Consider the following 14,031-nt stretch of genomic DNA (forward strand, 5'->3'; position numbering starts at 1 on the left):
TAGCGTCAGGCAAGACCACTTAGGACACAGGCAGGACCACAAACACACATCATAACGCCAACCTGCCTGGTCCTGTAGCGTCTTGTGCGCCAACCTACCTGGCCCTATAGTGTTTGGCTATTGGCCTCTGACTTCTAACCCCAATATCAACTCATCACGTAACACCTCGGGACATGGGATGACCTGCATATATAAAGCCGGGAGCATGACGAAAGGACCAAGCACTCTTAAGGATCCCAATTCCATCTGTTAAACCTTCTTCCCTCTTCTCCATTCTCCTCCAGTTTAATATCTCTTGACGGCTCTCCACCCTAAATGGGTAAACCGACCTTATTCCTCCTCCATTATCTCCTCATTTTTTATATATACAATAATCTCTTTGTTGGTCCTTGGTATCAACAAATTTAATTTCACTTACTTGAAGTGTTCCTTCCGGGTTCAAGTTGCTATACACTAGAAGTGTGAAAATTGAGTGCCACTTCTCTTTAACTACCAGTCACGCATGGTACCAATATGTTTCGAGTAGGTAAGGGAACAACATTTCACAACACGAAAAACTATAACAAAGATATGCTGTCCCTTTCATCAATTGCTGTCATGTTGCTGGCACTGTCTCGGTTTGCTTAGAAATAACAAAGACTGGTCTCCATGAATGTTGAAACCTCACATCAAATGTGGGCAAATGTCAGCATCCCTTGGAACTAGAATTTGTAAGGACAAAACATGCAAAATTCTAGGAAAATTCGGGCCAAAACAACAGCCATGCAAGTCATCGCATTTGCTACTTAAAGCACTAACCAAGCTCATATTGTGTTTTTCTCATTTTTCCAAGTCATGTCCAAAATTACCAGATCTTTTAGGATAGTATTATAACCAACTTCACATGTTTATGTAACAAATGCATATGATTTCATTAAGAAAATATGATTGAACAAGCTTTTCTCTTCTTCCTTTTCTCCCAAATATACTACTTTTAGTGCCTACTATTTCTTCTTCCATAACACTGTACAATGTAAAAGAAAACTATGTAACAGAAACCCAATTCCCAGCACCAAAAACATTTATTCTTTAGACCTAAAATCTACACATCCACAACAGGATATTTAACTAAACTCAAAACTAGCATGATGTCCCAAGTCTCTGTCTCTCCAATCGTTTGAGACCTTCGATTGGCGAAAGCAGGGCAAAGGAGCTTTTTGAACTTTACAATGAAGAGATTCCATTCCTCTTCATTCATGTCAGCAAACTTCACAAAGCTTGTCGAGGTCAGAAGCTGTTCATTTGCACTTCTCATCCTAGATGAGTAGTCCATTGTGTGAGTCCTTTCAGGTTTTTGACCATGGTAGTGGAAGCCTTTTGGACCCAAGTTGTTAATTCTTTTCAAGGAAAGAGACAACCTTGAAGCAGTATGAAACCAATCTTCTTCAAGACTACCAGCATTTCTGGCCCTAACCGGCTCTTCGTCCACTTGGATCTCAGACGCTTCAATATCCTCATCTACTTCAGCTAGAAAGTTCAGGTTGTTCATGGTTTCAGACCAATGCCTAATGAGTGCTTTTGCAGGCAAATCTCTTGTAGTATTCGGGGTGAAATTAACCTCAGCTTCCTTGCAATCGATGTCAAACTGAAACTCGTCATCTCTTTCATCAGCTTCAAAGAATGGCATGTTGATCTCCATTACAAGTTCTTCTGCCTCAATGAATACAAGCTCGAGTTCACTTGGCTCCTCCTCTAGGGCATGGAACTCCCTACTCATCATCTCGCCAATTTCAGCAAGACACAGTCCAAAAGCGGCTGCTTCCTTAAGGAATATTGAGCAGAGCACCAAAACACGGAGGCATGCCTCTCGAATCATAGGCAACTCTGCCCGCAGCATATCAGAATCACGCATTGGATTGATATTCTTTATATACTCAAGTTCATCCTCAGAGAAAGGAATAGATGCCTGAGGCCAATGGATCCACTCAAAATATGGGTCCTCCAAGCTCTCAGGCAAGCAAAGACCATGATCTATCGGAATGAGTTCAAATTGACTGAAGCCTTCGACGCCACCAAGTTTCCTGACCAAAAGGTTTCCGGCATGCCTGTCCGTGTTAAAGATCCTAATGTCCAATATTCCGATTCTATGTATAGCATCAACTGGAAAGCTTGAGGTTCCATGGTCACCAGCATCAAAGTCATGAGGAATGAACTGCTGCAATGATGCAATTTTGCTGACCACCTTCTTGTCTTGAAGCTTGTTTCTATTTACACCATCATTGACATTGAAGATCGAGTGAGTAACTTTTACAAGGACAGTAGGAGGTACATTGGCAAAGTGATCATAATCTAAAAGGTATGCGGCTACTTCTCAGAATCCTGTTTCCCCAACTCTTACCGAACGTTTAAGACCAGGTTGGCCAAGAGCTTTCCCTACAAAGCCTTTCGGATTATTTGGTGCAAAAGGTTCCTCATCAGCCGGCTTCACTATTGCAACATTCTCACCTTTAATATTTCTGAAGAAATAAGCACCGCCTAGCCCACTACTTATAGGGATCGGATCAACCCCATTCTTGATCGCATCCATAATGTCCTTCACCAACTCAGTTGTTCCAGAAGAATGAGTTGAGAACCCTAATATCTCAACCAGACCACTCCCATCTCTTGGCTGAAGATTCTTCCAAGCCGGTGAGAGACATGGAGTGGATGAACTCCTATGCATTGCGTTTCGAGTAAGAAGTAGCGGGGAATCATTCCGAATGGCACTGAGATCATTGTTTAAAGTAAGATCACCAAATGTTAGAGAGCTCTCATCTGTAGGTACGTTAAGGGCAATCTGCATTCTTCTTTTAACCGAATGAGCATTGTCGTTCCGATCCAATTCTAATCCCAATACGCAGCCAGTTTCAGTCTGTACAAAGACACGCCGTGTTCTAACAGGTTTCAATATTCTATTCCCATGGTACTGCCCATTGGATATACTGTTAAAAGCAGAAACTGCCATCTGTGTCTGTACTGGACTTTCCAACTTACTAGCCATAAAATGGTACAGAAAACTTGCAGTTTTCAAGGCTGGCAACGGAGATGTCACAAGTTAAAAGATCCTTGTCTCTCACCCAGTGATGCCCGACTTAACTATGGAATGCGGTAATCACATGTGAAACAAGTAACCGGTCGACTTATACAGCCCCAAACGGATGCTCATATTGAGAACAAAAATCCACAGAGTTTGGCCATGGAATGAAACACAGGAAAACAGCTACATTTGCATAGAAGCCATTGATAAAGCTGCATCATTTATAAGACAAGATATAATTACTTACTATAATTCACAAGAAAATAATGCCCTTCAAGGTAAATTAAAGGGAGAATATAAACAAATCCCAAAAGCCGTACTAATTCTTCAAGAATTTGAGAAGATCAAAGAATAAAACTACCAAAGAATTATATACATATATAGAGTGAAGATAAAGATTTACAAATTTAAGAAAACCCATTATTAACAAGAAATAAGCATAGCCATATGATCATTACGAGGGGAAAACAATCAAAGCAAGATCTCAATAAACTTAACAGTGGAGAAATAAATTGAAGAGAAGCCACCTGAATCTGCCAATACATTCAGATTTCCAAAAACTAAAAAAAAAAGATATCACTGTTGCTTCTTCAGTATTCAGATAATGAAGAAACAAAACCTGTGGGTCTAAATTTTGATCATCTTTTGAAAGGAAAAAGAAAAAGGCAAAAGCTTTGGGTTTTTTTTCATAAGAAAAGAAAAATAGTAAAAAAAAATATGGAATGAAAAGGTAAAAGGTCTCATTTAGTTTCCTTTTTATGACATTTTTGAAGGAGGAACAAGAAACGCAGTGAGAATTAAGAAGAGAAAAATCATTGAAAGAAAACCTCACGGAGATTCAGTGAACGGCAATGAATGTCAGGAAGAAGAAATCACGGCCGTTCATTATCAAAAGATCGGAATCAGAGAGAGTATGCAAGATCAATGGCTGAAATTTGTCCACGATTCCATCACCTGTAACCTCTGAACCTTCTCCGACTCTCTCACTCTTCTCTGTTTGTATTTTGTGACGAGGGTAAGTAAATGGCAGTTAAATTTATATACCAATTTTATTTTTTACATATTAATAATTCCAAAAAAATATGTCACCTTTTTTGTGTTCAAATCTTTTTAATTTTAACATTTTAAATTTTATTAAATAAAAATTTTAAAAAATATATTTTAAAATTTTGAATGTAGTAATTTTTATAAAATTTAATATAATTAAAATTTTTAAATTTTTAAAATTAATTACAATGTTTAAAATAATAAAAATCAATTTTTTTAAAAATTTAACTAAAAAATATCAACACCTTCAAAATGATATTTTCTTACTTTAAAATTTTAAAATAACATAATGATGATGATGATTTTGAAGGATGAAGTTGGTATAATGAGGCAAAATTCAATTAAATTATCAAATAAACAATTATTTTACAAAATAACAAATAAAATTGCGTTTTTTGTCTTAAAAATTTTATATTATTTAACTAGATTTAAATTAGATTTGATCATGAATTGGGTTATTCATTCATATTCGAAGATCTGTTTGGAAAGTGAGAAAATTTTAGTAAAAATATACACTCGAAAAATAAACTTAGACAAAAAAAAATAAGATTCAGTCTTACGTAAGATTTTTCGGGATCTTCCACAAATACAACAAGGTCCCAATCTTAGGGATCCAAACATCATCGCCGGAATGAAGAACAGTCTAACAATGGAAATTGGACGCTCCTCTCTCTTACTGACCCTGTCTTACACCTCTCCATGGCCTCAACTACATTTACTTTCACACCATCAATATGCATCACTTCCCTTTTCACTTTTATAAATATTCCCACTACTTTGATGGAGAAATACACCTTACCTTCCATTACTACTAATATTACCTGCTAAAGTGCTGGGTTAATCATTCAGCTGAGGTTTCCGACAAAGTAGGTAATTTTTTTTATTCATTCTCAATTTTGATATTTAGTAAATTAGTTCCTTTTAAAAAATTAAAATAATTTAATCTCTATCAATTTTGGAAGTGAGCTATTAAGGATAATTAATCATGGTATTAATATCTTTCGTCTGATCAATATAATAACAAATTTAGCCCTTCATGTTTATATTAGACCTATCCATGGGTCGGGCGGCCCGGCCCGACGGCCCGCCCGAAATATGGGAGGGTTCGGGTAAAAATATAGGCCCGAAATATGGGCTTGGGCAAAAAAATGAGGCCCGTTTAAAAAATGGGCCGGACTCGGGCTCAACTTTTTTGGCCCGATTTTTTATTTTTATTTTTTAATTTTAAAATACTTTTAAAATATTTTTTTATTTTTTTATTTTTAAAATATTTTTTTGTATTTATTAAAAATCGGGCCGGGCTCGGGCTTATTATTTTTTCCCGGGCCGGGCTTGGGCAAAATTTTAGACCCATATTTTCGGGCCAGGCCGGGCCCGGGCCTAAGAGTCGGGCCAAATTTTTTTCCGGGCCCGGCCCGGCCCATGGACAGGTCTAGTTTATATATTATCAATTTCGACTTGATTCTAAAAAAATTCAAGCATTTACATATTTGCACAAATGTTGCAAGCTAAATTAATTAAATTAGGATCAAATTAGCATAATGTGTAAACTTTCATGATTAAATTTATTATCATACTTAAAATTATATGCAATAAACAGAAAAATATTAACGTTGTAATTAATTTTCTTTAGTTGCTCAATTAAAAAGAATTGAATTACCCTATTTTTTTGAGAAACGTCAATTTACTCGATATTGAAAAAACCGAAAAATATTTTTTTACCAAAAAAAATTATGTAGCATGGATTACTCCAACCTCACTCAAGTTATTATTCAATTATAAATATATATATTTACTTTTTTAATATTTAATTTAAAATTTCTGATTTGAGATCCGATCTAATTCCTAAAAAAGTCTATTATAAAAATTAACTGTTATTTTTTTTTTATTATTATTATTATTATTATTATTATTCAAGATTCATTTATCTAAAGTGCGAAGTGCTGCTTATTAGTCAAGAAAATGACTAGCATTTTAGGTGGATTGCTAATTTGTGAAATTATGAGAGTTTATCTAATATTTAAAAGATAGGATTAGGTATAAGCTTTCAAATCTTTCTCATCAACCTCATTATTCTTTCCACACTTCAACTTTTTTATTATTCTTCTTCTTTTGTGACAAAAGGGTTTTGCTTAGAGTTTATACTTTTTTTTATATAGTAATAAACTAACAAGTGTTGAATGTATTCTTAAGACATATTGTGTTCATAAGAAAAGAATTTAAGTTCAAATTTTAGAGATGATATTGTTGAAAAAGATATCTATAAATCTCAAAAAAATTAGTCATTATAAACCATAAAACGAACATAAACCATACATCAATTATTCAAAAAGAATGATACTTTTTGCTTGCTTTTGGATTTCTGTTGATACTTGTTGCTTTTTCTGTATGGATGCTGCAGAGAGACGTGATCACATTTTCTTTTAGTGCAGTTTTTCAAGGAATGTGTGGCAGTCAGTTTTGCAGCTTTGCTCCATTCATAGGGCCGTGGGAACTTGGAGGCAAGAGTTGGTTTGGACGATATTAAAACTTAAAGTAAAGTCCTTGCTTGTTGTTATACTCAAGCTTGCTTGAAATGCATTTTTGTATGTGATATGAAGACAAAGGAACAATAGGTATTTTGGTGCATCTTTCTTGATTGAAGATGTTGTGTTGGTGCAAATTAAAAAGATTGACCATACTCGTTTAAAAGGAAGATCAATCCATAGAGTTGGCCCTGTTAATGCTTCACTTTGTGCTTCTTGGGTATCATTGGTTAATTTGTTGTATAGCTTAAAGTACAGTTACTGTACAATGTTCTTTTGTAGCATTTTAACTGCTTTCATAGATTAATGGCATTCATCCAAAAAAATTTATTCAAAAGGAATGATATTATTGTGATAAAGCATCTTCTAGTCAGGAACTATGTCAAGATTTTTATCTTAAAGGTTTAAAAATTATAATTTTCTTTTAAAATAAAATTGTACTACTTTTCTTAAATATAAAAAAGCTAACAATTTTAAAATTTTGAAGGCAAATTGAAAGGAAAAAGGGATGGATCGATGCTTAAGCTACCTCTCCGCTACCTTTGTACCTTTAATAAAACCCCTACGTCTAATTAGAACCCTAAAATAGATTCTCAAATAAACCCCAAGGAGATAATAATTTATAAGATCCACAAATCTCATTTTCCTTAGAAAGTTTTTGTTAGAGTTGTGTGACCTAAATTCTAAGAGATTGTTTGCAAGTCAAGTTAAACAAAAATATATTTTCTTTCTAGAAGATTTAGTATTTATTAGTATAATATATTTAACATTTATTAGTATAGTTTATTTGACTTACTAATTTAGCTTATAAATAGGCTCTTTTACAATCTTAGAAAAATACACCCATTAGATTAGAACTTATAACACATTCAGAGAAGTTTGTGTTTACGTTTTGAGGGTTCTTTGTTTTTCGGGTTTTCGGGTTTAGTTTTTATCTCCATCTTTTGTACCGTTCGTTCTTTTGCCATTATAGTAAAATTATATTTGCCTGTGGTTTTTTATCTTCTTTGGAGGGGTTTTTCCACGTTAAATTTATGTGTTCATCTTCTCAATTTCTTCTACTATTTTTACTTGTTTGTTGCTTAATCGGGACGATCCTAACAAGTGGTATCAGAGCTAGTTCAATTTTCATAGATCAGCCCGTTCAAATATGGCAGCAACAAGGTTTGAAATTGAGAAGTTCGATGGTGAGACAAATTTCAATCTATGGCAAGTTCGGATGATGGCAATTTTAGTTCAAAATGGCTTGAAAAATGTTGTTACAGGGAAAAAGCCTAAGATTCTAAATCAAACAGAATGGGAAGAGCTTGATGAAAAGGCCTTGTCTGCAATCCAGTTGTGCCTCGCGAATACAGTATTGCAGGAGGTATTGATGGAGAAGACCTCATCCGCATTGTGGAAAAGGTTAGAAACTCTTTATGCGACTAAGTCCCTGGCTAACCATTTAGTGTTGAAACAACGTCTATTTACGTTTCGCATGAATGAAGGTGAGCTTCTTAGAGATCACATCAGTCAATTCATTACTCTTTTAAATGATTTAAAGAACGTTGAGGTTCATATTGACGATGAAGATCAAGCTATGCTATTATTGTGCTCTTTACCCTTTTCATACAAGTCTTTCAAGGAGACCCTGATTTATGGTAGAGACAAACTCTCGTTCGAAGATGTGAAAGGTCATTTGTTTAGTAGAGACAAACTCGACAATGAGTTTGGTTTGAATAGCAAAGCAGATAGACAAGCTTCCGTTTTGGTAGCATCAAAGAAACTAGACAAAAGGTGTCGCTATTGTAAAAAGTTAGGTTACGTCAAAGCAGATTGTTATAAACTGCGAAATAAAAAAGCTGCTGAGAGTAACGAGGAAGATGTAGCTAGTGCTAATTTGGTCGATGAAGGCGGTGATGATTTCTTGTTAGTGTCAACGAGCGATAACTCCAAGCTTACATCTGAGTGGATCCTAGATTCAGGATGTTCTTTCCACATGTGTCCTAATAGAGAATTGTTCTCCACATACAGTTCAGTTGAAGGTGGAGTTGTGCACATGGGAAACGATTCATCTAGTAAGATAATCGGTATTGGTACTGTTAAAATTATGAATCACGATGGGATGATTAGGACACTCTCAGATGTCAGGTATGTACCTGATTTACGAAAGAATCTCATCTCCTTGAGTATTTTAGACTTGAATGGATGTAGAATCAACATCGAGTCGAGCCACATTAAAATATCTCGTGGAGCTCTCGTTTTGTTAAAAGGTAAAAGAACTGGCAGTCTTTATATTCTGGAAGGCTCTACAGTGATCGGTGAAATCGGACGTCCCTCGTTCGTTACGGAGTCAAAGTCAACTCGTTTGGAGCGGAGGCAACTTGGTCATAGGAGGGAAAAAGGTATGACCGTTTCGTTGAAGAGAAGTTCTCTTTTGGATGCAGGTTTTGAAAAGTTAGGGCACTATATTCGTGAAAATCAGACCCGGATTAGTATTGATTTGGCACTGCATAAGTCGAAGGCTAGAAGTCTTCCAGCTTCTAAGCATAGATTCGACTCAGTTAATTCCCTGCATAGTTCAAGATAGGCCCGTGGCGGGTTTTGGCAAAGATGGCGTTGAAAGAATTCGTGTCAAGGTAGAGATTGTTAGAGTTGTGTGACCCAAACTCTAAGAGATTGTTTGCAAGTCAAGTTAAACAAAAATATATTTTCTTTCTAGAAGATTTAGTATTTATTAGTTTAATATATTTAACATTTATTAGTATAGTTTATTTGACTTACTAATTTAGCCTATAAATAGGCTGTTTTACAATCTTAGAAAAACACACCCATTAGATTAGAACTCATAACACATTCAGAGAATTTTGTGTTTACGTTTTGAGGGTTCTTTATTTTTCGGGTTTTCAGGTTTAGTTTTTATCTCCATCTTTTGTACTATTCGTTCTTTTGCCATTATAGTAAAATTATCTTTGCCCGTGGTTTTTTATCCTCTTTGGAGGGGTTTTTCCACGTTAAATTTCTGTGTTCATCTTCTCAATTTCTTCTACTATTTTTACTTGTCCGTTGCTTAATCAGGACGATCCTAACAGTTTTGTTGGAAATGTTGTTAAAACCGTAAATCTCTTATACAAAATTTAAAAAACCATAAACTAAGATTTGTCATGTCAGATTATCAAAAACAAATCAAAAACAAAACTAGATGTGGAAGCGTACCTGAATCCATCGATATCTTGAAATATTCAAATATTATGATTTTGATATTTTAAATTAACACACGAGTATTTTAGAGAAATATGGCCCTCTCTCTCTCTAAAGATGGGATATCAGAAAACTAATAACATGTAATTTTCTTATTATATATATGTGATGTCCATATTATCCAACAATCTCCCACTTAGACCATATATATATACTAATTACCTTATAATTACATATTATAAAACCTTATGAACTCAAAGTTTTACTATCATATCTAAAAGGTATTCTGAACTATCTTGTCCATATGTCAACATAGAACCAATGTGACTTTCGTTATATATATTGTAACTAAATCCATCCTTGATTAACCAAATGACATAGATTAAGTATGGATGTGTAGCATGGAAATTAAATGCAATGTGATCTAAACATGTTTATTTCTAATTGGTCCTCCTTAAACCTTAGTGAGATCAAATTTTACCAAAATCAAAGTGTGAATAAATCATATAAATCTTATTTCTACAAAGAATAATCTTAATATTCTTAAAATGAAATTGTAACACCCTATACTCAACCCGATCGCAAGGCTCAAGATACGAGGTGTCACACTCATTACCTAAGCAATTATGGTTAAATTATATTCAATTAATACCAATTAACATAAAAATACAAATAATATAAACACAAGATATGACATAATTATCCTCGGGTCTTAAATGAGCTTACGAAAGTTCTAATGCTAACCTGAAGTCGAATTATGACTAAATTGTAAAATTGAAAAAACTTCAGCTTGACATTGCAACATAAAGAGTTCCTTGTCTTCATTGCGATGTGAGATACTACTTTAACCTTGTCACAACAACCAAGTTCGACGTTGCACCGTGGCCTAAAGCCTTGATCTCGTTGCGACGACACTCAATTGACATTGCGACATCACATACTATTTCTGCAATTTTTAAATATCCTTAACCTGCAGTTTCTTTCCATCCAACAAATATACACATTCATCTCAATGTCCAACTAACCTATGCCAACTTCAACACACAAATCATGAATTACATTACCTTATTTAATAATATACTAAAGCCTTAGCACTTACAAGTTGGTTATCTAATATACTTCACCTATGTCCATTACAACCATACCAAATTCATCAAAATTATTTACATTTACAGCATTTAATACATTTCAAACTATTTTATTAACTGATTCACTTATTGCATCCAAGTGACCAATTGGATATATCAACTTTTACTCAAAATTTGACATAAGTATAGTATGGTGACAAAAGTGACTCAACTAGGTATATGTTACACTATAACAAAACAAAGATATACAAATGGGTCGGGGATAGATTTTTGGATACTGGATCAACTACTCGAACTATCTAGATCTACTTTACCTGTGCACGGAGAAAAACAAACTGTACCCTGAGCAAATACGCTCAATGGTAAGTCTATGATTCAAGACAATATAACAAGCTTATGCAAATGCACATATTTAATTCCTAACCCAAGCTCATACCATTTTATGTCAAACTCTTTCAATTTCATAGAATCGTGCTTATACTAAACTTACATCTACTAATGTCATAGGTACCATTACTATTTAGCTTGATTAAGTTCATTACATGCTACAATCATCAAGTAAGTACCCAAGCAATACTAATTGTGTTATTCAACATTAAAGGTACCATTTTATTTCCTTCTTTAACAACTCACCAATTATTAGAATAACAAAAACATTGCATATACATATTCAAAATCATAAATGATTTTTGGCTATTTTCGACTCTATTGGCCCTCTTAATCGCATTCAATTCATTTTGTACAATGCATTTCAATTTATAAACCACTTCACATATCATTTAAGCAATTTCATTCATTTATAACCCTATTAACCAACATGGACTTACAATGGATACATGGATTCGTCACCCCGATTTGTCCAGCAACGATGGTTTACTCAACTATAAAATTTGTCACCCCGGATTGCCTGAAAACGATGGCTCTAAGAACGATCTACCATCCCAGATTGTCTGGAAACAATGGTTTTCAATCATTAGTCTGACCCTATGGCATGCCAACTATATCTGACTCAGCTCGAACAACTAATAGGGTAACCAAATTTTTTATTCATTATAAACAATTCGAATCATACTTTATCATATCTAACTAATCATAAATTTCATCAATTCATCACATATTCAACATGTTATAACTCAATTTTATGCAATTCATCAATTTCCAATTGAATAAAGAAATTTCTATTTTATTCAATTTAGTCCTTGTCTCGATAATCAATCTCAACTATAACAATTCAAATCAAATAACCATAAATGACTTACCTCAACTCTATATAATGCATAAATTACATGAAAAAATAGAAAAAATAATGGTTCCCAAATCTAGAAATACAAACCAAAATTTTGAGCTATTCGTTGTCAATTTTCGATTTTCCTTTTCCCTCTCAATGGTTCCGTGTCAACATTAGCTAAATAAAATCATAAAAAAATATAATATTATTAAATCCAATTTAAATTATAACTAATCACAAAATCAAGCATATTTTATAATTTATTCAATTTAGTCCCTAAACCTATGACAAACATAAATTTCAATCCAAAGCTTCATATGAAATCCAATTTCACAATTTCTCATTAGGAACCCCCTATTCCTTATTCCTATTTGAATTTCATGTTAATTTTATATTTTATTCAATTTAGTCCCTAATGTGCAAAACTATCAATTAACCTTTATAATTTAGTCTTTTTCTTAAACTAAGATTAATTTCTATCAATTTAACACCTAAAACTTTCAATCCTCAACAATGAAATCTCATCAAAAATCCTTATGTTAGTTTAATCAAGCTTCCAAGATAAAAAAAAAATCTATAAAAATTAAAGAAAAATGGCTAGGAACTTACTTGCAATTGGAGCTAAAAGCTTGAAAATCCCTAAAATGGAGTCAACCCTTCTTATATACTTAAAAAGTTGGAGAAGATGATATCTCATCTCTCCCTCCATTTACTTTTCTTTTTATAGTTGGATTAATTTGATAATTAACTTAATTTAATCATGTTTTACCTTAATTAATCTTAATTTGTTTAATTAATCAATTAACAACACTACCGTCTTCTACTTCATACTTAAGCACAGTCTAATTGTTGTTTTGAACCTTCAGTTAATTGCAATTTTAGTCCCTAATTCATTTTCTAATTAAAAATATATAACGATTGGACTTTACAATTTAGTCTATAGGTCTTAATTAACCACAATTTTGGCTGAATTGACAATCAAATTTTCAATTCATATATAATATAACTTTGTAAATATATTTATTTAATATTTACGTACTCAGTTTATGAAATTGGGGTCATGAAACTGTAATTTTCGCTACAACTGAGAATTGGGTTGTTACAGAAATGACTGAAAATATGTCTATAACAGGAAAGCATTTAAAATTACAAACTCCCACTAAAACCAAATAGCTTGAAATGACATTACAACCATATAAACAATGTGCTCATAAAAACCTTGGGTGGTTGTCCCTTAGTAAGCAGATCATAATTATGGAATTTGTCCTAATATGCTTTATAGACACTAACCACTCTAAACTCTGACTTTAACAACATAGATTTTAAAGTCTATGTATTTTGACTTTGATATGCTTTTGTTGTTATTGGAATAAATTATTGCAATTTGTTATCACAATTTGCACCTTAGTGACAATTTTGCATCCATATTCCATTAAAATCGAAGTTTGTATACTCGACAATCTCTAACTTATTAAACCTTTGATATATAAGCATCTAATGTTTTGTTTTTCTGAAGATAATGTATGAATCATTAAGTTACTTTCCAATTATCCATACTTGACATCATCATTTTCATCTAATGGCCACCATTCTTTCTCAAATTTCAATTTCATCCAAGGGCTCAAATTTCACTATCAATTTATGAGATGTTTCTCATAAATATTTTTATGAAAATGACCATTTTGCCATTGAATTTTCTCTACAATTCCATCTTTGATTCATTACACACTTTTGGTATAATTACATTTCTAATCCTTCCTCTTTCTCCCTTCAATTCAATTATTTATTATTTCAATTTTCACACTTTTTCCCAACACATTTCACTCACGATTTAGTCTATATCCCGGATTTATTTTTCTCAATACATGAGTCTTTTCAATTCCCTCTAGTGTACATCTACCTTCTTTA

At 33.3% G+C, this 14,031-nt stretch overlaps 1 pseudogene; it reads right to left on the bottom strand.

Moving 5' to 3' along the window:
* Positions 1-886: 886 nt before the first annotated feature.
* LOC107953351 (phosphatidylinositol 4-kinase gamma 7-like) lies at positions 887-4,057 on the bottom strand (annotated as a pseudogene).
* Positions 4,058-14,031: the final 9,974 nt, after the last annotated feature.

Source organism: Gossypium hirsutum, chromosome D07 (assembly GCF_007990345.1).
Source record: "Gossypium hirsutum isolate 1008001.06 chromosome D07, Gossypium_hirsutum_v2.1, whole genome shotgun sequence".
NCBI lineage: Eukaryota > Viridiplantae > Streptophyta > Magnoliopsida > Malvales > Malvaceae > Gossypium > Gossypium hirsutum.